Here is a 22,714-nt window from a genome sequence, read left to right as displayed (position 1 = left end):
CTAAGTGGAAACCCAGTCAATCTGAGGAGAACTGGCTCCAGGCGGAGGGAGGGGCGCCCAGGGTGAGGATGGAGGGGCGGCACAGGCGGGGGGTGGGGGGTTGGTGTCGCTCTCAGGTGGAGGGAGCAGCAGAGACTGAAAAGCACCAGGAGGTGGGAAATGGAGGTGATGAGATGAATGTTTTCAAAATAATATCTGTGTTTTTTTCTGACTATAAAAGTAATTCATGCTGCTGTCTGAATTTTTGATGAGAATCTATTCATGTATTACTTATATAATAATAATAAATTTTAGCCACACACAAAAGAAATATGGACCTATTGAATTTGGAAAAAATGCAAGTACAGAAAGTAGACAGTGAGAGTCCCTGTGTAACCCACCATCAGTTCTACAACCTGCCCTCTAAAAGCTTACTAATGCAGGGGCGTGTTTCCAGGTGGACCGTGATGACAGGCTATCACGGTAGGTGTTCAGTAGAGTAACTAAGGGCCAGTCACCCGCTGTGCTCTGCGCTTTACACACATCACTGCCACTCCTTCAGCAGCCCTGAAAAAGAAGTGCTATTATTCCCATTTTTCAGATGAGAAACCAGGCTCAGAAAGTTTGAGCTACTTACCCAAGGTCACACCACTAGGAGGGGGCAGCCAAGAGTCAACCCTGGTCAGCCCTCCTCCAAGGCCTGGGCCCTTTCCACCACATCTCATCCACAATCCAGGACAGCAGGAAGAGGTGGGTAAATTGCATCTCATCTCTATTTCTTGAGTAAGACATGATAACGATAAAATGATTTAAACAATACTTGGGGGAAAAGTGTTTGAGTGGCTAAGAACAGGCAGGTGTAGGGAGAGACAAGCATCGAGGAGCCCCCTGGCAGCTTTTGTGCTAATAGTGGCATGGGCTGACTCTGGAAAAGGAAGGTGACTCCAGGAGACAGTAAGGGAGGAAACGGCCGAAGTGGACAGAAAAATGAAGGAGTCCGGAATCAGCCCACTCCAGGGTCTCCTGGGACCACCACATGGGTGGGCTGAGCAGACTGGCAGTTCTGCGGCTCTTTCCCACACAGCGTGTCCGTCACCAGAACTGCTTCACCTCCGTGGACAAGAAAAACCTCATTAACCTAACTGATATTTTCCAGCAGCAAATGTTGCTTCTGTTATTTAAGTACACCGAGGGAAGACCATTCCACTGGGGACACCGCGCATCCTCCAGAATTGTGGACATTCTCTAGAGATATTAGCAATCATTTTTAAAACAGGGTGTACGCTTCTCCCTTCAAAAGCGACGAAGAGAATTCAGCCAGGCTGCTTTAGCGAAAGGAAACATACCTCACTCAGAGCGATTCTTTGAGAGATGTATTTTTTGTTGTTTTTGCTTTTGTTTTGTTTTTCTCCCTGAGGGCAAGTGCTAGTCACCAGGCATTAGACAACTCTAGCTCCTACTCTGGCTTCTATGGGGGGTAACTACTTGGCCTCAGTATTGGTTACTCGGCACAGGCTGACGCCATCCCTCCGAGGCAGAGCTCACATTCTCTGCAAAACGCAACGATTTATCAAAATCAGTGACACAAGGGACCCCTGGGAGGAGACCAGCAGACCACAGGAGAGGTCTTCACGCTATGGAAGAAAGTGGGAAGGTTCTGGAAAGCCGCTGCCGAGGGGACACATCCGTAAATCAGATCGTGTGTCCCAGCGACAGGCCTCCGTCATCTTCATTTCTTGGGATTTCAAATATTGGTGCTTCCTGGCCAGGCCTCCACCACAGGTTGGCCCCACTGGCCAGGTGGGTCTGAGAGTCCCCCTCCAGGTGCCCCAGCCACGGGAGGAGGCGATGTGGGGCACAGGAAGGGATCTGCGTGGGGAGAAAGGAGACCGGTGCTAGCCTGGCTTTGCCATGAACTCACTGTGTGACTCTGGAGAGGTCACTTTACCTCTCCGGGCTGTTACCTCATTTCTCAAGTGGCTTGGGCATCTGTTAAAAATGCCAAACTCGTGGTCCTTAACACCTTGTGCTGGCACCTCTGTGGATTTTTCTCAGTATAATCTCTGAAAGCAGGGAAGGTGTGGGGAGAAGGGAGGTCCTGCGAGGAGGAGAAAAGGGAAAGCGCTGATTCATTCTAAGGATGTCACACATTTGGGGGCTGCTCCCAACACTTTCATCTTTCTCTTCTGGCCCCTCCTTTCTCTTCCCTCCTGGTCTCCTTGTCAGATGGTGATGAGGCCGTGAGCTGCCATCCTGGGGACGTTGGGGTGACTCTGTCAGGAAGGCAGAGAGGAGGTTTGGGTAGGGGTGGGACGTGGGACCAGGGGGCCTCTGAGGGTTCTTCCACTGCCATGGTTCTGGGAGTTCAGTGTCCTACAGGCCAATCAGGGTGACCCTTAACTAACAGTGAGAGATGCTCCGGCTGTGGGGTCAGGAAGCCTACACTCCCGCCGTGGCTGTGCCCGTCAGCCCCTCTGGAGAGACCCTCCGGGACAGCACGGTAATTACAACTGAAGCAAGGCCCTGGGAGGACTGTTGGGACATCTCTGAGGATCGCTGCTCTGGATCTGAAGGAGAAGACCCCAAGTGCCTTGCTGCTTCTCTGGGTGTGGGGAGCGTCCCCAAAGAGCAGGGTCCTGGGCTGTGCTCTACATCCTTCAGGGAATGTGGGGGATTCTGGAGGAACCCCGGAAAGGCCTGTGGAGCAGGGTGTGGACTCGGCAACAGGGAAGTTGCTCCAGAAGAGAAAGGCAGTGGCTCCCATCCTGGAGACAGGTCCTGCCACAAGGCAGGGCTCAGACCAGAAAGGGTCTCACCCTAGTCCCCAGCCCTGAGGGGCCCAGGCTCTGGAATGGAAGATTCTGCTTCTTCCCCTTCCAAACAGGAAGTGCCACCTAGCTTGGAGTGGCTGGGACAATGAAACCAGGTCATCTGTGTGAAAGGACTAAGAGAAAAAATAGCGTTGAGGTTGTTTTTGATATAAAAGGGTTGGGTATTAAAATCATAAAGTGGCTTATCGCCCAGCCTGGCGGCAGGGAACGCGTCCACGGGGGGGGGGGGGTGTCTCACTTGGAATGCAGGTTGCCAGGCACTCTGGGGACCAGGGTGGCTCATGGGGCTAGTCTGGGTTGTCACAAACCACGACAAGGATTAGCCACTTAACACAGTAGCCCGCCTCCCCTTGTCCTCCTACCCCATCCACCTCTCCTTCCAAGGGAGCACTCCAAAAGGTGCCCTCTGTTCAATTACACACTTCATATGTGCTTCACACACACACTGTGTGTGTGCTCCTGCTAAGTTCTAGTCCCACATCTCATCGGGAAGGTTCCTCTGTCTCAGGCAGTGAAGTGCCCAGGCTAGCTCACAAAGGCCCAGTATCAGAGCTTCAGTAGCCTCTGTGAAATGAGAGGGCAAGGACAGATCAGAGCTTCCCCACCAGGGGGTGTCATGCACACCTGCATCACCTGGGAGCCTTTGAAAGAACCTTCCAGATGTTTTTATCCTTTTCAAGTGTGCTGGGGCTGAGCATATATATGAATTTATCTTAAAAAAAAAAATAAAGTTAATACATGCACATGGTAAAAGAAAATTAATAGCAGAAAAGAGTACAGTGAAGATGTCTCCTGCCCCCACCCACAATTTCTCTCCCAGAGACCACCAGCAAAATCTGATTTTCGGGCCGGCCCCGTGGCTTAGCGGTTAAGTGTGCTCACTCTGCTACTGGCGGCCTGGGTTCGGATCCCGGGCGCGCACCGACACACCGCTTGTCCGGCCATGCTGAGGCGGCGTCCCGCATACAGCAACTAGAAGGATGTGCAGCTATGACATACAAGTATCTACTGGGGCTTTGGGGAGAAAAAGAGAAAAAAAAAAGGAGGAGGATTGGCAATAGATGTCAGCTCAGGGCCGGTCTTCCTCAGCAAAAAGAGGAGGATTGGCATGGATGTTAGCCCAGGGCTGATCTTCCTCACACACAAAAAAACAAAACTCTGATTTTCATCTTTCCTTCCAGAGTCAGCCTCCATATGCGTGGACTCATTCACTTTATGTAATCAGTTCCATACCGATTATTTCCAGACTTTTGTATAACAGACGATTCTCCAATGAACCCCTTTATCTATACCTTTGCTCATATAGAAAGGGGTAAACTCTCAGAAGTGGCAACGCTCCATCAAAGGGCATCTGATCTACCGGCCACACTTCTCTCCAGAGGTGGTGGTCTTCGACTCTCACTGAGAGCACAGCCTGTCCAGTGCAGGTTACCACCCCTCCGCATCTCTGCCATCTGATCCTCGAGCAGTGGCCTCTCATTGTGGTTTTTTCAACAGTCTTTTTATTATGGGCGAGGTCAAGCATCTTTTCATGTTTAGTTTCCCCCTCCCCCACCTTTTTTTTTCCCTGTAAACTGTTTTTCTCTTTCCCAGGCATTTTGGTAAGGCATCTGGGGGCAATGCTGGGGTGTCCTAGGACCCCCTGCCTGGTCTGGATGACCCAAGGCCGTTTAAAGCTCTAACACTGTGGACTCAGAGCATCATTAAAAGCCCGAGGGTCCCGGGGACTGTCTGGGTGTCAGAGACCCCAGCGGCAGAAACCCTCAGGAGCACAGCAGGAAAGCTTTGATGGATCCACGCCTGGAGCCTGAGCCTACAAGACAATGTCCGGGCAGGGATGGGGCAGCCCTCTTTGCATGGGAGAATGGGCCATGCTCGTCTGTAACATTTGCCTCTTGTCCCCTTAGAGTGTGTTGCGACAGGAAATGATGGAGACATTATGCATCTTAGAGTGTGTTGCGACAGGAAATGATGGAGACATTATGCATCTACTTCCATTGAAAGCTCCTCCTGGGAATCCAGAGCCAGCTTGTTCCTGCATCATCTTCCCTGCCCCTCCATTTCAGTTCTGCTGCAAGTCCTCTCCTTCAGCAACCAGGAATTACCCAGCTGTTCTGCTTGGGCCCCACCACCCCGCAATGAGAGGGTGCAAGATTCCCAAGGGCAGCTCAGGTATCAGAAATGCACCGCAGAATCACTCGAGCTCTGTTAATGGCAATATCTCACGTGATTTATCTGGAATGGTTTGTCCCTTAGCCTAGATGTACAGGATTAATGGCTAACTCCTCCACCCTCACACTCAGCTTCCATTTTATAGGAAGTGCTCAGATGATTGATGAAAGAACAAATCATTAACACCTGTCTAACTGCCCCCCTCTTTTGTCCAGAGGGTAGTTAGTGGAGTTCAAATTAGTTCAGTTGAACTGTGCTTACAGAGACTCCTAGGATGAGAAAGTCCCCTTCCTGGCAGCCTCAACCAGCTTTCCTGCAAATTTCGAATGTCCCTTTGTTTAGCCCTAGAAATTAGGGTTGCCAGATAAAATACAGGATGTCCAGTTAAATTTGAATTTCAGATGAACAAATAATTTTTTAGTGTATGTCCCAAAGATTGCCTGGAACATACTTATTAGCTTCCTGTGGCTGCTGTGACGAATTACCAAAAACTGAGTGGCTTAAAACAACAGATATTTATTCTCTCACAGTTCTGGAGGCCAGAAGTCCAAAATCAGTATTACTGGGCCGAAGTCAGGGTGTTGGCAGGGCCATGCTCTCCCTCCGGAAGCTCTAGGAGAAAATCCTTTGCTTGCCTCTTCTAGCTTCTGGTGGCTGCCTCCATCATCACATCATCTTCTCTTCCACGTTTTTTTTTTTTTTATAATTTTTATTTATTTATTTATTTTTCCCCAAAGCCCCAGTAGATAGTTGTATGTCATAGTTGCACAGCCTTCTAGTTGCTGTATGTGGGACACGGCCTCAGCATGGCCAGAGAAGCGGTGCGTCAGTGCGTGCCCAGGATCCAAACCCGGGCCACCAGCAGCGGAGTGCACACACTTAACCGCTAAGCCATGGGGCCAGCCCTCTTCCACATTTTTAATCTCTCTGCCTTGCTCTTCTAAGGGCACATGTGACTGCATTTAGGACCCGCCCAGATAACACATGCTAATCTCATTTCAAGATCCTTAATTTAATCACATCTGCAAAGATCCTTTTTCCAAATAAGGTCACATTCACAGGGGGGATTAGGACCTGATATCTTTGGGGGATATTATATAGCCTATTACGCTTATACTAAAAAAAATTATTGTTCATCTGAAATCCAAATTTAACTAGGCATCCTGTGTTTTACTGTGCTAATTCTGACAGCCTCACATGGGCCCGAGGCTCTCCTGAGATGGCAGGGACTGAAATGGTTTGCTTTCAACTGCTCACCACCCTTCCTGGTAGGAGCATAGGGACCAGGCCACAGACCCAACTCTGCTCATCAAGGTCTTCTGTCTTTGAAGTAGGGCTCATGGTTTACAGTGGCATTCTAGTTTTCAGGAGAATCTAAAGGCTTGGATTAATCTGAAGATTTAACTTCTTAAAGATGATGGCAAATAGTGCATGTATTTCCATTTTTGGCACCCAGAACTCCAAATGCAGACCTGTACCCCTCCACCCTCCAGGAAGGTAGAGGGATGAACAAATATACAAGTTACGCACCTGTTTCCCTTTCTGTTCTCAACTCTCTTTAAGAAAGGCCTTAAGTTTTAATCAGTGTTGAATTCACTCATCCATTTATTCATTCACTAACCAATTACTGCATGTACCATGCGCTGTGCCAGGCATCAAGGATACAAAGATGAATAAAATGTCACCCAACAGATGGATGCGTTAGAGAGCCTGGCTCTCCAGGGAAGCCCAAAAGAGTGGAATCAGACAAAGTTGTGGAAATTAAACACAAAATAATGGGTGCTAGTAAATGTGAAAGCAGGAAATTTTAATCAATTTGCTTTGAAACTAGTAGTATAGAGAGAAACCCAATTAATTCACTAATTATCTTTAAATTCTAGTAACCATTTTTAGCCTATAGTTATGGAAAAATAACTGGCATTACAAAATGTGTTACTTAGCCAGGTCTGCCTTAACGTGATGGAGGTTTTTCCTCTTTCTGGGTCTTCTGGATCCCTGGAAACAGGGGTGATGGTGAGGCAAGCCCTCTGCCCCCAGCAGTCACACTTCGGGGCCTCCACGTCCTGGGAGACCTGGCAAGGAGAGCCCCCTGGTTCAGGGCTGCTTGGACTCGGATATCTCCCTTCACCTGGGGCTGCCTCCTGCTCCCCATTCCTAGGGTGCAGGGAACACTTTTTGGCACAAATTATGCCCAGCCCATCCCTAAAACACATCTTATGCCAAACAGAATTTTCTTTAAGAAGAAAAAGCAATCTGTTCATTTATGTATTGCAAGGTACAAGTCCTCACGCTGAAATTCCAGGTCTCTGCCCTATCGAAAAAAAAAAAAAAATCAAAAACTTTTTCCTTTGTACTTGGGGGGATAAAAGCAGCCTCTCCTCTTTCCTCCTGCACGGGCATTGGCAGTTTAACAAATGGTGGGACCCCCTCAGGCTAATAAATGGAAAAGCCAGGGTGAGGCTTGCTCTGGAGAGTAGCAGCCCAGGCTTGAGAAGCAGAAGTTGTAGGTTCAAATCTCCTGTTGGCCTCAGACTAGCCATGTGATTTCAGGTGCCACTTAACCTCCCTGAACTTCAGTTTCCTAATCTGTTCTTACCTCACAGGTTCACGTCAAGAATTAAATGAGATCATGTAAACAGTAAAGTACTACCTGCTTGTTAGTAATCTGGGAAATGGGGAGACCTCGCAGCACCCTGAAACCACATCATGTAGCTACCCGAATGTGAGGCCATCCCCATGCCTGTGTGTTTAATGTGCTCCCACAGTACTCCCCTCTCCCAAACACCTAGAGGCTGACGTCCAAATAAGAGAATTAACTCAGATTTTTTATTGAGACTGAACATTCCCTAATTAGTCCAAATTAGAACAATATTAGCGTCTCCAGAAAGCCAGGTCGTCCCAAGTGTTCTTTGCAAACTTTGGGCCCACTGGGGACAGAGTTTGTTCCACCAGAGGGTGGCAATCCCAGGAGACTCAGTAATGGAGTCTCAGTGACATAAGATCTGGTGTCTATTATGTGGTCATAGCCTTTGACAATGAGGTCCCTGCATCTAGGGGCACAGATGCGGCCAGCGTGCCCTGGGCTGTCCAATGGGCAATTGAGAGAGCTGCCCCTGCCCAGCATCCTTGCGGTCCTCACTTTGCATCCAGGGCTGTGTGCAAAGGGGCACACACCCTGCAACTCAGGCCCAGATCCACGGGTGCTAAGCAGGCCTGTGTTCAGTGCCGAGACTGACAGTGTCCCTCCAGCTGGCCCCACCTTTCAGTTTGGGGTGCTTTTAAGAATTTTCTTGAAGAACTACTCACCCTGAATACAATTTATAGACTGAAATGATCCCTGTCCGCCCCACCCCCAACCAAACCCAACAAAACAGACACTAGAGCAGATTCTCATATATGGTATCTTGGCTTTAATAGCTGGCAGATTTTTAAAAAGGTTGGGGAGAAGGTAGGCGGCAAGAACAGAACTGAGAACTGATTCTTGTGTTAGTTAGATGGAAGGGTGGCTGTGGGAAATGTATCTCAACACCATAAAAGAGCCCGGTGAGGTTGCAAATTCTAGTAATGCAGTACGCATAACCCCAGCGTCATCTGTGTGCACCCCTCCCCTCTCTGTTTCCCACCAGTCCCCCTGCTCCTGCTCCCAGAGTGTGGACCACAGTGGTGTAGACATGGGGGAAGTAAAGTGGGTTGTTGAGTAAAGGGGATGGGCAGTACCCCAGGAGGCTGGGTGATGCAGGCTGGCCCCCTACATTGTGATCCTTTTTCCTAACAGCAGGTGGGCTTGCTTGTCTGCCTTGCCCAGTGAATGTGCCCATTTGAATTACATTTCTCCCTGCAGACTCTGCCTGTGAACCTGAACAACACCTTCTCTGAGTTTACAGACCAGGCTCCTCTGGGCCACATTTTTCAGCCTTCGGTCACACGCACCCTTCATGGCAGTGCGGTGGGTGTGAACATTCTTTATGCTTTGCGTGAGCTGGAAGAAAAATGAGCTTCTCTATTTGATAAGTGTGGACCTGGCCACGACGCTAAATTTGGTTCTGCCATCACCGGCGACATGAAGCAGGAGCCCAGTTTAGAGGCTAGCTTTCGGTTTAAAATACTTTCTCCAGGCTCATGTTACCTATGATCCATTCACGGGGGCTGAGGGCACAGCTTCTCCGGTCATTAGCACTAAAGACATGTCTGCTGGCGTGGAGAGTGGAACCAGAGGGGAGGCTCCGAGGGCGTGGAGGCGGGAGGCACACAAGGAGGCGGGAAGCACGCTTGGGCTCACTCCCTAGCTGTGACATCTTGGGGCCTCGGTTTGCCCCTCTGCAAAATGAGGATGATAATCCCTGCCTAGTGAGGGTAGTGAGGGTTAAGTGAGGCAATGTTTTTAGCAAAATAAATGCAACCCGCTACTCTCATTATTATCAGCATCTTCATACAGCAAAACCAATTTGGACCAATAGGGAGTGTGTTAAGTTGGTCTAAAGCAGGGCAAAGCAACAATTATAGAATATTTTAAAGCAAATGTGATTTTTATTATTTTCAAGTACATGGAGCAATAGAACCGTGTACTAGTAGGTGGAGAAATGACTTTATTTAAACAGGTAAAACTCATCTGACATCAGCCTGTTTGATTTATTAGCATCCAACTGCATGAATCAAGAGTAATTATTTTGAGCTATGCATGTGCCCAGCTCTGTGACTGGGCAAGACACCCAGGAGAGCAGGAAAGCCACTTAAGACACAAGCCTTGCACTCAGAGGAGGTACAACCCGTGGGGAGATGAGACCTGCACACACAGCAAGGCAAGAGAGAAAACAGTTACATGTTAACCACTGCGGTGCTGGTGACTGGGGACAGATGAAATGTGCAGAGGTCTCCGGGTCTTATTGAGCACAAAAGCTAGAGAAGGCTTTGTGGAGGACAGAGATTGATTGGGGAAGGTCAGGGTGATTTAAATAGGCAGAGGGGAAGGAGAGGGTACCACGGGTGAGCAAGGGGCAGAGACAGCACGATGTCTATGAAGGAGCCAGGAGACAGGCTGGCCAGCAGGGGGACTGGACCAATAGGACTGGACAGGGAGGCCAAACTGAGGCATGGGGGCCTGGGCAGGCAGTGCGAGGTGGGGCTTGGCTTAGCCAGGGACAGAGAACCCAATCGTGGAGTCGTGCTTGGATGAGGGCAGGGCAGATAATAGGGCTGCGCTGGGAAGAAGAATTTGGAATTGTCTGAAAAATGGGTTGGATGTGAGTTCTGGAACTGAAATTGGGAATGATTTATTCTTGTTCCCATGACGATCCAGGGTGAAGTGATAATCTCCTTTTAGCATGGTGAGCACGGGCCTGGAAAGGGAGGGGCAAATCCAGGCGATTCTGGGAGGAAGAAACTGATGGTTAGGTCTGTTCTGGGACGTGGAGGAAGGAGGAGACTTGAAGACTCTAAGGTTTGCCACATGGGGACTGGAAGATGGCTGGTTCCAATGACCAAAGTGGAGGGGACCAGGGTGTAATGGGGGCAGCTTTGGGGAGAGTAGGGTAACCAAGGGTTGAAGATGTGGGGCCACTTGACACTCAGTGCTCAAGGCCAGCCCTGTGGTGGAGCAGTCGGGCTGCTGTCAGGGTGGGGTGACACACCACCCACGCACACGAGAAACCCTCCACTCCCAGGGCGAAGGCAGAGAGACGGCAGCCTGGCTCCAGCTCAACTCAAATTCCAAGTGCCAGTGTTCAGCGAATGAGCCTTCACCACCTCTCGCCACCACACAGCCATGAGAATATTATACCATCAAAGTCAACTCCAGCCCTTAATTTAATCACTCTCGCCTTAATCGATTCCCAGCACTGCTAAACACTGAGTGGTGGGAAGAGGTTGCCCCTGGGCATGATTAGAATATGAGACTCTGCACCAAGTCCCTGTCTGATTAGGAGGAAACTGAAAACCCCCGAGGAAATGGAAAGGCTCCCGGGAAGTTCCATCAGAGGGTCACAAGAGAAGCCCGGGAAATCCCAGCTCCTCTCCCGAGGCATTGGCACTGGCAGGGGCAGGATATCACTTGAGGTTACGCTAAAGCACCCCCACCGCCACCCCACCGCCCTGCATTGTCCCTGGCTTTGGGCCTCCTCTCCAAAGAAGGGGACAGACAAGACAGTGCAGGCTGGACTGTGGCCGTGTGTTCATCCATCCTGGGCACAGGCCCTGCTGACGGGCGGGTACTCCCTGCTGGGAACCAGCCTGCACCTTCTGGTTGGCACTAAAGGGGCGAGGGGGCGGCAGCCCTACTGTGTCAGGCTTCAGGCTCCGCTCAGCCTGTGAGAGACTTCAGATCCTGCCCCTGACTGCGGCACTTGGAGAAGCTCCAAGAATTTTCATAAATTGTTTTATTTCCGTTCTGTGACTACTCAGCGAGAAAAGAGACTATGTTATCACCCATTCTGAGGAGGGAGATCACATCATCCCCATTTTACAGATGGAAAAATGGAGGTACCAGAAATCTTAATCTTCGCCACATGTCTCTTGGTAAATAGGAAGGTTGCAATTAAATTCAGGGCTTGGCAAGCCCAAGCATTGGGAGGTAACAGAGGCCCACAAAATGAGGAGGTGGCTACCTTCTGGAATTCAGGCTTGCCAGCAATAAATGATAAGGAGATCTTTTTTTAAAGTTTTTTTTTTTTTTAATTCGGCCTAGATTGGCAACTTATAACATGAATCCTATCAGTTAAAAAAACTGTTTTAGGGGCCGGCCCGGTGGCCCAAGCGGTTAAGTGCACAGGCTCCACTGCGGCGGCCCAGGGTTCGCCGGTTCGGATCTCGGGCGTGCACCGACGCACCGCTTGTCAGGCCATGCTGTGGTGGCATCCCATATAAAGTAGAGGAAGATGGACACGGATGTTAGCTCAGGGCCAGTCTTCCTCAGCAAGGAGAGGAGGATTGGCATCAGATGTTAGCTCAGTGCTTATCTTCCTCACACACACACAAAAAAATTGTTTCTCCTGCATTTCCCATCAGACATCAAACATTGTTTCATAATTATTTATAGCACTTTAGTGACATTGAAAGAGATTTATTTCAATTTATTCAGTTTTTATTCACACTCTGCAGGGAGCAGACTGCAGCCATCACTCACTGTGATGCTGAGGAGGGAAGGACATCAGAACTAAAGAAGGAACTGAACTGAGTGGAAAGATGCCTGGGAGGCACATTATCCCCACAGGATTAACCCCAGGGGGGAAGATTAAATAGGTTTAAAGAAGGTTCAGGTGAGTTTGTGAAGGATCACTCCATTATTCAAGCGGATTTAGGGATGTTCTGCAAAATCCTTCGTTTCTAAGCTGGCCTCACGGCAACAGCAGAGGCAGACGCTGAACGGCTGTACTGTGGGTTGTAGCAGCATAGAATTTCCCTGTCCTTAGGAAAAAGACAAGACAGAAAATGGACGGCAGAAGGGCTAGTGACTTCCAAATAGCTATTCCTGGTGATTCTTGGCAATGGGCAGCTTTGGAAGCGACAAGTTCATACGAATCTATACCATGATTATGACCATACCCCACCTTGCAGGTTATAGACAACTATTTCATTTGTCTATACAACCTTTGCTCGCTTATTAACATACGTTGATTTAAATTCTGATGCATTACCAATACCAAAGTCGAAAGCTGTTCAGGTTTTCAGCAGACCCAATATAAAAAGTCCAGACAGGGGCCAGCCCCGGTGGGGTAGTTGTTAAGTGCATCACACTCCGCTTTGGTGGCCTGGGGTTCGCAGGTTCGGATCCTGGGTATGGACAGACACACTGTTCGTCAAGCAATACTGTGGCGGCATCCCATATAAAGTAGAGGAAGATGGGCATGGGTGTTAGCCCAGGGCCAATCTTCCTCAGCAAAAAGGGGAGGATTGGCTACGGATGTTAGCTCAGGGCTAATCTTCCTCACCAAAAAAAAGAAAAAAAAAGAAAAAAAAATCCAGACATACAACAAACAAGGTAGTGAACATTCACATTTAAATATATATTTATATAAATATATATCACATATAATATAATATTTATATGTGTATATATTTTTAACCAAAGAGATTCTTTTTTTTTTTTTTGTGAGGAAGATTAGCTCTGAGCTAACATCCATTGCCAAGCCTCCTCTTTTTGCTGAGGAGGACTGGCCCTGGGCTAACATCCGTGCCCATCTTCCTCTATGTTATATGGGACGCCCCCACAGCATGGCTTGACAAAGGGTGCGTCTGCCCGCGCCCAGGATCTGAACTTGTGAACCCTGGGCTGCTGATGCCAAGCACGAACTTAACTGCTACACTACTCTGCCCGCCCAAAAGAGATTCTTTAAATTGTAACCTTCCCTTGGGCATTTAAGCATTTGGCTTTAGATTATTAATTATCCAATAAGTGCCTCTTTTGAGGGGTAGGCCACGGGAGGGGGTGAGAGGTAAGACAACGGTTTGGTGCCACTGTCCAGTTAAGAACAGTTGGAAATAAGCACCTATGAAATGACCTGTAAATCAAGGGCAGAAGTGGATCTGGTCCAAGACAATTCTGTTGACACATCATTTAGAATGCTGGTTCTAACTCAGGGGGAGGAGCTGTCCTTTACCCTGGGGGAGGGGCACAGTTCCAGGGTTCCATGAATCGGCCCTTCTCAGCACTTCCTTCTTGGCCTTCTGTGTTGGCTGTGGATCACATGACAGGCAGTTATGGACCCAGGGGTCTTCTAATATCCTTGGTATCCTGGGGAGGAGGATATGAAGATGAAAGTGCATCCCTGGGCTTTCTGTCATACAACTGCAGACTAGGTCCTGAGACAGCATCACCCAGCCTTCCAGGGGAACCAGAAAACTGGGCCATAGGCTGGACGGCAAACTAGCAGCTGGGACCAGAGATAATTTATGTCCCTTTTCTCTTTGATGCCTGATTTAGTAGTGGAAAAAGGAGGGCCATGAATGAAACATCATTATCAATGGCTTCAGATTTAATTCTAACTTGGTGATTTAAAACAGTTTTTTAATTATTGGACCTTGATCTAAAATTCCTTCACTAAGAGTTAATTTAGTAAACGGAATTTAAATTTATTTTGGGTCCTATGGGGAGAATTTTGCAACACCCCCTTAAGTTGGGATTCTCTGTGAATGAATTCAAAGTGCCCTGCTGGCCCTGGAAGACAGGCAAGCCGGGTCGGGGGGGACGGTGCCCCCCTCTTACTTAATACAAAGGTCTCTACAGTAGGCCCTCTCCTAACAGATACCATGTAAGAAGCAGAAATGAAGGACCGTAAATACTCAAGGCTGGGTCCACAGGGCCTGATGTCCACAGCCACGCTTCTAGGTCCATCATACTTGTCCCCGTAATCACATAACTTAAACAAGGTGCACTTCCATTATTTCTCCATCTCATCAGTGCTCACATTTTATTCAATGAGTAAACTAGTCAGACCTCTGAACCCGACACGCTAAGCCAGGTCACCAGTCCCAGTGTGGTGGGAGGGAGGGTGGTTCAGCTTAGGCTGGTGTGGAGAGTACTCAGTCTATTCCTGGCGTGGAGTGGACTTCAGGAAGGAATAGGACAGAAGCAGGGACAACAGATATGTCACTCTGCTTGTCTGTGGCAAGAGCTCTGTGTGTACATTTAACCATGGGTGTGTGCGATTTTCCGGGGGATCCACTTCCACCCAAACAACAATGCCTGGTTCCAGGGAAGCTGGGCAGTTGCCCTCTTCTATCTTGACCCCTACTCAGTGTAACGATTTATCTGTTACAGCTGATTTCCTCACCAGGGTTAGCAGACACCTTGCACACTCATCCAATCACAAGGGTCCACTTGGAGGCTGCTGCCCATGAGGCCATTCACTGAGCAGTTACTATGTGCTAAACACTGCATCACCCCGTTTAAACCCCAACCAAACAGCAACTCATTTGATGGGTATGATCATACCCCAAGTTACAGACAACAAGAATAAACAGTACAGCTGAGGTGCCACTTGAGTGGAGGAGCCAGGATTTGCACCCAGAAGGTCTGATCCAAGCCCACACCCTTAACTGTTAGGCCAGACCTAACACCTCTAGATGTAGGACACAACCCTGCACTGGGGACCTGTCATAGCGCCTGCCTTCAAGGCACTCACAAACCTTCCTTTTCTTTTATTATTATTTTTTTATTTTTTATTTATTTTATTTTATTTTTTATTTTTATTTTTATTTTTTGTGTGAGGAAGATCAGCCCAGAGCTAACATCCATGCCAATCCTCCTCTTTTTGCTGAGGAAGACCGGCTCTGAGCTAACATCTATTGCCAGTCCTCCTCCTTTTTTTCCCCAAAGCCCCAGTAGATAGTTGTATGTCATAGTTGCACATCCTTCTAGTTGCTGTATGTGGAACGCGGCCTCAGCATGGCCGGAGAAGCGGTGCATCGGTGCGCGCCCGGGATCCAAACCCGGGCTGCCAGTAGTGGAGCGTGCACACTTAACCGCTAAGCCATGGGGCCGGCCCTCACAAACCTTCCTTGAACAGCTGAGGCACAAAATACATTTCTCAGGGATGAATTCTATAGTGTCTCTGATTGAGGCAAGCACAGAGCCTGCTGAAACATCATCAAAGCAAAAAACTTAAGATAATCCACCCAGAAGTCATTTAAGTTTGCATTTTGTGGAAGCCCATCCTATCTGCACAGCAACAGAATGTTTCCTAATCAAATAACCCAAAAAGCTCAAAAACCCTCCTGAGCCGGCCTCACACTGCCTTCCCACACTCAGATGGGGGCCATATGTGCTGGAAAGGAACCTGGCAGAGGTGGCAGGATCATGGTGCCTGGAGACAGGAAAAGAATTATTGGACAGAAACCCCTTTGGCAAGGTAAAAGAGGCGAGACCGGCGTGTATGGTCCACGTCCCATCGCCCACACAGGCTGTTTCAGGAGGCGCAGAATCGCAGCCGCCCCACACCTTCAGTGTGCCTGGGTGGGTGGCAGTGTGTCCTGTGGACGGAGGATTCCAGGCAGTCCCTCAACACCACAGTGTAATGGAATATTTACTGCAGAGCCTGGGCTCCAGGAAGCGAGAGAAGCCTCCAGGCCCACCTTTGCCAAGGGAGAGCTGAGATTCTTGCATGAGGTCCTTCCTCTGCCGCCCAGCTCATCTCACACCCACAGGCACAGTGCTAGGTTCCACTGGGGGCTGCTTCAACCTCTCTAAGGTGTAGAACCTAAGATGGGGATCTGAGGTCCCTAAAACTTCAGTGATTTCACCCTGACCACAGCTGAGTCTATGTCATGATCCCCCAATCTTGACTTCCAGCCTTCTCTGAGCCACTCAGACCCTGCTGTTCCTTTGTATGACAGAGCAGTCCTGAATTCCTGGATTTGGGAGAAGAGGTTTAAGGTCTCCGGAATATTTTCTCCCTGTTTTATAAACAAGAAGCACAGAGGTAGTGCGAAATCCCTCGCTCCTTGTGTCAAGGCCAGATGAGAAATTGCGAGCTTTAGGCCGTGCCCCAATTACAGATTCTTGCAAAAGTTCATTTGTGAGTCAGTGGTTTTGGAATCAGAATATTCCACTGGGTCAATGCTATAGATCAAGCTTGGGTTCCCAGGCTAGCCCACAAAAACCTATTAAGCCCACGTGTAGCTGAGAGAGGGAGGCGGCTAGTATCAGACACCCAGCTACACAACTCACTGGCTATGTGACCTTTAGTGAGTTACTAAACCTCTCTGTACCTCAGTTTCCCCATATGTAACACAGAGATAATAACAGCACCGACTACATAAGGGGGCTGTTGTGAGGATTAAATGGGATCATCTCTGCGGAGCACTTGGAAGAGTGCCTCCTAGCAGACACTCAGTGACTGTGAACCCCATTAAGATAACAGTGCCAGAGTAACAATGGTTCTAGAGCAGGGCTTCTCAACTCTGGGATGAGTGACATTTGGGGCCAGATCATTCTTTGATGTACAAGACTGTCCTGTGCCTTGTACGATGTTTAGCAGCATCCCTGGCCTCTACCCACTAGATTCCAGTAGCATCCTCTGCCAGTTGTGAAAATAAAAACGTCTCTAGACATCTCCATGGCCCCGGGGGTCAGAACCCCTGTTTTACAGGAAAACAGCTGGGAGTCCCACGGGAGCATCAGGTTCCTCTCCCTGCTGCAGCCCAGTTGGTGAGGCCGGGGTCTTCTCTTCCCCTTACCTGCCCAGGTGCCCCCCACGCCAGCTAGGGTGGCAAGTTCGGAGTGGCTGGTCAGGCGGGTGTTTCTGGGAATGTGGAGGGTTGGGGGGGGCTCTGAAGCAGGATGATGACAAAAGGAGGATGAGAGGAAGAGGAAGGACCAGAGGCAAATGGGGTTTCCCCCCTCCATCTTTCCGACCCCTGGCATCAGGAGCACGTGCCAAAGGTGGAGCAGGAGCCCCAAAGGTGGCAGGGCAGGGTCTCCCTTCCCCAGGGGCCAGTGTGGTCTCTCCTCTTTCCTCTCTTCTGTGCCCTTTTGGGCCAGGCGGTGAGGTAAGCAGTAGGGACCACGCTGTGGGGCCCTAAGCTGGGAAGTGGGAAGGTAGAAGGCATGGAGGCAAGGAAGGGAGGGCCTGGAGGTGCATCGAGAAGCTCAGGCAGCTTTCTGGGTGTCATTTGGACACGACGGGGGACAAAAAGGATTTGATTTGCCCCCAAACCTTCCTGATGCTAGGACCTTGAATAAAGCCCTCCTCCTATTCTGCTTTCTCTTCACCACCTTTTTGACCTGCATTTTCCCATTTTATTCATTTATTTGTGAGATGAGTATGGACCAAATACCTATTATATATGTCTAGCACTGTACTAAGCCCCTAACGGTGTGTTTGTTTGTGAGTGATTCTCTTTCAAGGTGGGAGTAAGGAAGATACTAACTATCCAACTAACTTCATAGAAGGCAGTCTAGTTGGAAAACTATGTGTTTAATTAGAAAACTAACACCTGTTCATGTACGCAGCTCTAGGGCCACTCAAACCATACACATAAATGCTGAGGAAAGGTGGAATAAAACACAATTTCTTAAAATTTTCAACAAATGGGCTTCATGAACTGATGTTAAAAGGGCAAAAAGAAAATTCAGCCTAAACAAAGGGTACCACAATCCTATTACATCTCCAGGCTGGCACTGCCCTCCAAGGGCATGTGGGTCAAAGGGATGTTCAATAGAAGGGGCTCTTTTCCCAATTATAAAATAAATCTGACCTTTCCTCAATCAAACCCACTCTAAGTTTGCTTCTTGCAATTTGAAGGAATAATCCATTTCTTTTGTTCCTGTCAGGGCGGCCGATACTAGAAACCAATTAAAAGCCACGCCCTTCCACAATGGGCGTGTGCAGAGGAGGTCTGCGCAGGGCAGGGACACACAGTCATGGACTGTCACTCACCCAAAAAACAGCAAAGCTAACAAACCCCTCCCCCAAATTGTCCCATCGCCAACCCCAAGAGGCAAGCTAGGTTAGTGCAGTAAACACAACCTGTTAGAGAAGTAAATGCTGGTCAAGGAATTGATTAGCTTCAAGAGTCACTCCGGACCGGGCGCTAGGAAGGGGGTTGTAATTTATTTAATTGTTTAGAGGAAGGGGCTGGAGAAGGGGGGATGGATAAAGAATTCTTATGTGGTAAACATAAGCAGCATCCTAAAACGCAAAATAATACCTTAATTAATTATGGTCGAAAAGGCATTCCTTCTCCTGCTGTAGGACGGGTCAACCGGAGAAACAGGGATCTGGTAAAAACTCAGAGCCGTCCTGCTGAGCCTGCGTGGCCGACGTGGTCTTGGAGGGGTAGTCCGGGCAGTCGCTGTCCCAGGTCCCGTCATCCATCCCAACCCGGACCAGTCGGGGACCCGGGCACGGAGTTACAAGTTCCTGAGCGCCAGGCGAACTGGGACCTCCCGGAATTAAAAGAGCCCCCGCCTGCTGGGGACTCGGGGACAGGCGTCGATGGTCCTCGGATCAGTGCCGGGACATTTCCCCAGGCGCGGCGGCAGGCTCAGAGCTCCATCGTCGGAGCACGGGCGCCAACGCTGCATCCCTCCACATCCTGGGGGGAAGCTATTTAGTTAAAGCTCGCGCAGAGCCAGGGATGGAGTTTCCCGATCCGCGTACGAAGTACCATCCTCTGGCCCCCAGGATTCCTCCATTAACAGCCCCCAGGTCTAGCCGACCCGAGAACCCCAACAAACCGCCAATACATTTCAAAACCAAGCGAAATCGCGGACGCCTGGACCGCGCTTTGTTCCCGGCACTGGGCTAAATGCGCTCGCCCCCGCCTCGCTCCCTGTCCCGCAACTGACAGGCGGGGACCTCTCCGCCCGCGCGCGGTCCGCCCCAGGCCGCGGTCACCGCGAGCTCCCGTCCCCAGCGCCGCTCCGAGACCCTCGCTCTGTCTGAAACCGGAATCCTGCGCTCCGCTCTATGGAGGGGCGATGGAGAGCGGGGAAGATACTCGAATCGATCCTTGAGGCTCTCCTGCAACCCACGCGCGGCGGGCCGCGCTCTGCAGGAAGGCCTCGCAGCACCGCGGCTCGACCCCCGACGCCACAGCCGGGGAGGTTCGGCCTGGCCCCAGGCGGCCTCTCGATCCCGAGCCGCGCCATTCCTTCAGCTCAATCGGCGCCGCTCGCGTGGATGGTTCGGCCCCTAAAATGCTCATCCCTCTCAGAGCTGCGCCCTCGCACCAGTTTTCAGCGATAGAATTAACCAGAAAGCCGCACGGACCGGCTCATCGCAGGAGGGCGATGCTCGGACTTGTTGGTCAGGGGTCGGTACCCGAACCCCCCGCACTGCCCCCTCCCCACCGGTTTCAAGGGCGTTGGTGAACTCGGGCCCTTTAGTGAAAATTCCGCACGTTTCTAAAATAATATTCGGCCACAATAATAAAAATACACGAGGAACGCCTATCCGGGTGGCTGCGGCCGCCGAAAGGCAATTAGGAAGACCAACAGACTCAGGGTTGGGGGGGGTCTCCCTCCAGGAGGCCGAGGGCGCGCTGCCCCCCCTTCCCCAGGACTCTCAATCTCTGCCGGGAAGGGGCGGGGCAACGCCCTTAGCTCCGTTCTCCCGACGCGTGTGGTTTCTATGGCAACCTCATCTCCGCGCCCCCCTCCCAGTCCGCTCGGGAAAAATGGGTGTGGCCTGCAGCACCGGACGAAACCTCGGGCCCCCTCCTCACATTCTCCTGACTGGCGAAGCAACAGCGCGTGAAGCGGAGAGGGGCGCGAGCTACCCCCCGACCTCCCAGGGGTCGCCGGTGACCCTTGGTCCGCAGGCTGGTGGGGCGTGGCCCCCAGGAAGCTCTGGGTGTGGGGAGGGGCGTCGTCCATCTGCGGCCATCCGTACAGCGCGCGCAGACCTCGAATCCCACCCCATCGGCCTCGCGGACGCTTCCCGGCTCGCGGCCTGGCTCCGGGAGGGGGCCGCGCAGGGTCACGCCCGTTCCATGCGTGCCCCCGGGGCTGTGACTCGAGTTCCTCGACCCCAGCAAGCCCCGAGATCTAACAAAGGGCTCGGAAATGAGGGGCGAAAACCGGGGGCCTTGGTTAAACACCCTCATAGAAGAAAAGCCAAAAAACCAAGGCTGGCAACGCGGATCATGTAAGCCCGACAAACAAAGCAGCGAGACCCCCAGGAAGATCCTGGGTGAACGCCCCTGGGGCTCAAGCCCGCAGCAGCAAAAACGCCAAGATTTCAGCGCTGATTGCCCCCCCCCCTTTAATGACAGTCCCCGCCCTGTCCTCCGAAGCCCAGCCACCCGGCTTGGCATGGTATCGTAAAGAGGTGACACGCCGCGAAAAGATGGCACCTCGCGTTCAGAGAGGAAAAAAGCGGGGGTGGGAGTGGGAGGAGGCACAGCCCACCCTCCCCCTTCTCGCCCACCCGGGTCCACACCCACTGCCGCAGTGAGGGGCGAGCCCTGCGCGCCAGCCCCGCGCCTCCGGCAGGGAGCGCTCACGCTGGACGCCGGGCGCAGGGCGCAGAGCGCAGAGAAAGGCGCCCGCCCCGAAATGCACCTGCAGCCCCCGCGCCGGTCTGTGCGGGGCTGTGGCTGTCAGCACCCGCGAGCCGGGATCGGCCTCTGCCGAGTCCTTCCACATCGCCAGGCCAGGTGACCCCTGCCTTTCCGAGCCTCCACATTGGGATCCGCGCACTACCTTCTCTCGAGCACGGCGCTGCTCGAATCTCGGTGCCAGGCGCGCGCAGGGGGAAGGGCAACTAAAGTGACAGCGCCCGGACCCCTCCCCATCTCACGGCTTCCAGTCCCAGCCCCCAAATGTCCCCTGCGGGTTTCTGAAGGAGGAAAACGCAGAGGGCGTGGGCCACTGCCTTAAATCAGGGGCAGCGAAAGCCCGGTTGGAATTGCTGCCGGGGAGGTGTAGGGAGGGGCAGGCAGGGAATCATCTTTTCTAGAACCCAATCCATACCTTCCTTAGGGCTGACGGCAAACCGAGACAGAGAAATCGGATAACAGGTTCGGCTTCTGGGGTCGTCATTGGAGCCCCCCCACACACACACACATAGACACACGCCCATTGCGGCAAAAGGCGGCGACCGAGAGTGCATGGAAGCCCCTTCTCCCAGGTCACCGCCATCCGCGCCCCGCCCTGCGGGCACAGCCTGTGCCCGGGTCCGCGCGAAGCGGGTCCTGTGGACCCCCCCCCCAGCGCGCACACACACACACACACACACTCACACGCGTGCGTGCATCCCTTGCATGGGTCCCTTTCCAAACAGCCCAAGTCCCAACCCTGGAGCGCAGAGGGCGCAGGGAGGGGCCTCCGCCGTTGCCCCCGACCAATGCCCACCTCATGAAACCCATCTCTGCGGCGGGGCGCCAGGGGCGGCGGCATGGGGGTGCAGCGGGGCGGACAGGGAGGCAGATTTCGGAGCCTCGCGCTTACCTGATAGTCGACAGAGGGCGACGACAGTAGAGGAAAGCAGAGGAGAAAGTGGCTGTGGTGGCGGCGGCAGAAGGTGGGCGGCGGCGGCGGCGGCGCTGCTGCTGGTGCCGGAGCTGGTGGGTGGCGGAGACTGCGAGCGCGCGCACCAGCGAGAGGGCGCGCTCCCGAGACCGGCGGGCCGCGCAGGCGCGAGCAACGGGAGCGCGAGCCTCCCCAGGGGAGGGGCGGGCAGCGAGGCCTCCGCGGGCGTCTTCTCCTCCGGCCACCAGTGGGCGCGCGCGAGCAACCCACCGCTCGGCCCTCCCCTGCCTCCTACCTCGGTCCTCTTGGCGCTTCCCTTCCCCGGTCTCCCCTCCCCTCACTCCTCAGGCCGGGCGCTGACCGCCACGCGCACGCGCGAGCCGTGGCGCAGGCGCACTCTACGTCTCCTCCCGCTGCTGGAGCCTTTGTTTTGTCTGAGGGGTGTCTTCTCTCGGCAGGGTGGCTTGGTTGCTTCTGGGGGCGGGAGGAGGCTGGGTTTTCCGCTCCCAGATCTGCTACCCTTTTCATTCCCGTCGTGCCGGGATGATGTCCTATCACGGAAAGGTCCCGAGCGGGTTTCGCCATGGCTGGCTCCCCAGTCTGTCCACCTGGACTCAAGGCCAGTCCCAGGCTGGCCCTCCTTATCGCTGGCCGGGCACCCTGACTCTCCCGAGTCCCCAAATGTTCCCCCTTGTTGGAGATCAAGTTTCCCTGGGTCTGCTTCCTTTCAACTTGCTTTCCTTCTAGCTTTTTTGTTATTGACCAAGGAGAATCCTTTCCTTAGCTAATCCACTTAAAACACTCAGTTGTTAATACAGTAGTGCAG

The 22,714-nt window shown here is 51.8% G+C and overlaps 1 protein-coding gene across 2 annotated transcripts in view; it reads right to left on the bottom strand.

The window, feature by feature from the left end:
• The window catches only part of MAPT (microtubule associated protein tau), a 98,598-nt gene extending 76,637 nt beyond the window's left edge, over nucleotides 1-21,961 (bottom strand). For both annotated transcript variants that reach the window (XM_058561277.1, XM_058561278.1), the window contains exon 1: nucleotides 21,868-21,961. The gene's annotated coding sequence lies outside the window, so the exon portion shown is untranslated. The remainder of the gene's footprint in view (nucleotides 1-21,867) is intronic.
• Nucleotides 21,962-22,714: the final 753 nt, after the last annotated feature.

This window comes from Diceros bicornis, chromosome 18, assembly GCF_020826845.1.
Source record: "Diceros bicornis minor isolate mBicDic1 chromosome 18, mDicBic1.mat.cur, whole genome shotgun sequence".
NCBI classification, from domain to species: Eukaryota; Metazoa; Chordata; class Mammalia; order Perissodactyla; family Rhinocerotidae; genus Diceros; species Diceros bicornis.
The sequence above is the reverse complement of the archived record's forward strand: the minus strand, read 5'-3'. Positions and strand labels throughout refer to the sequence as shown.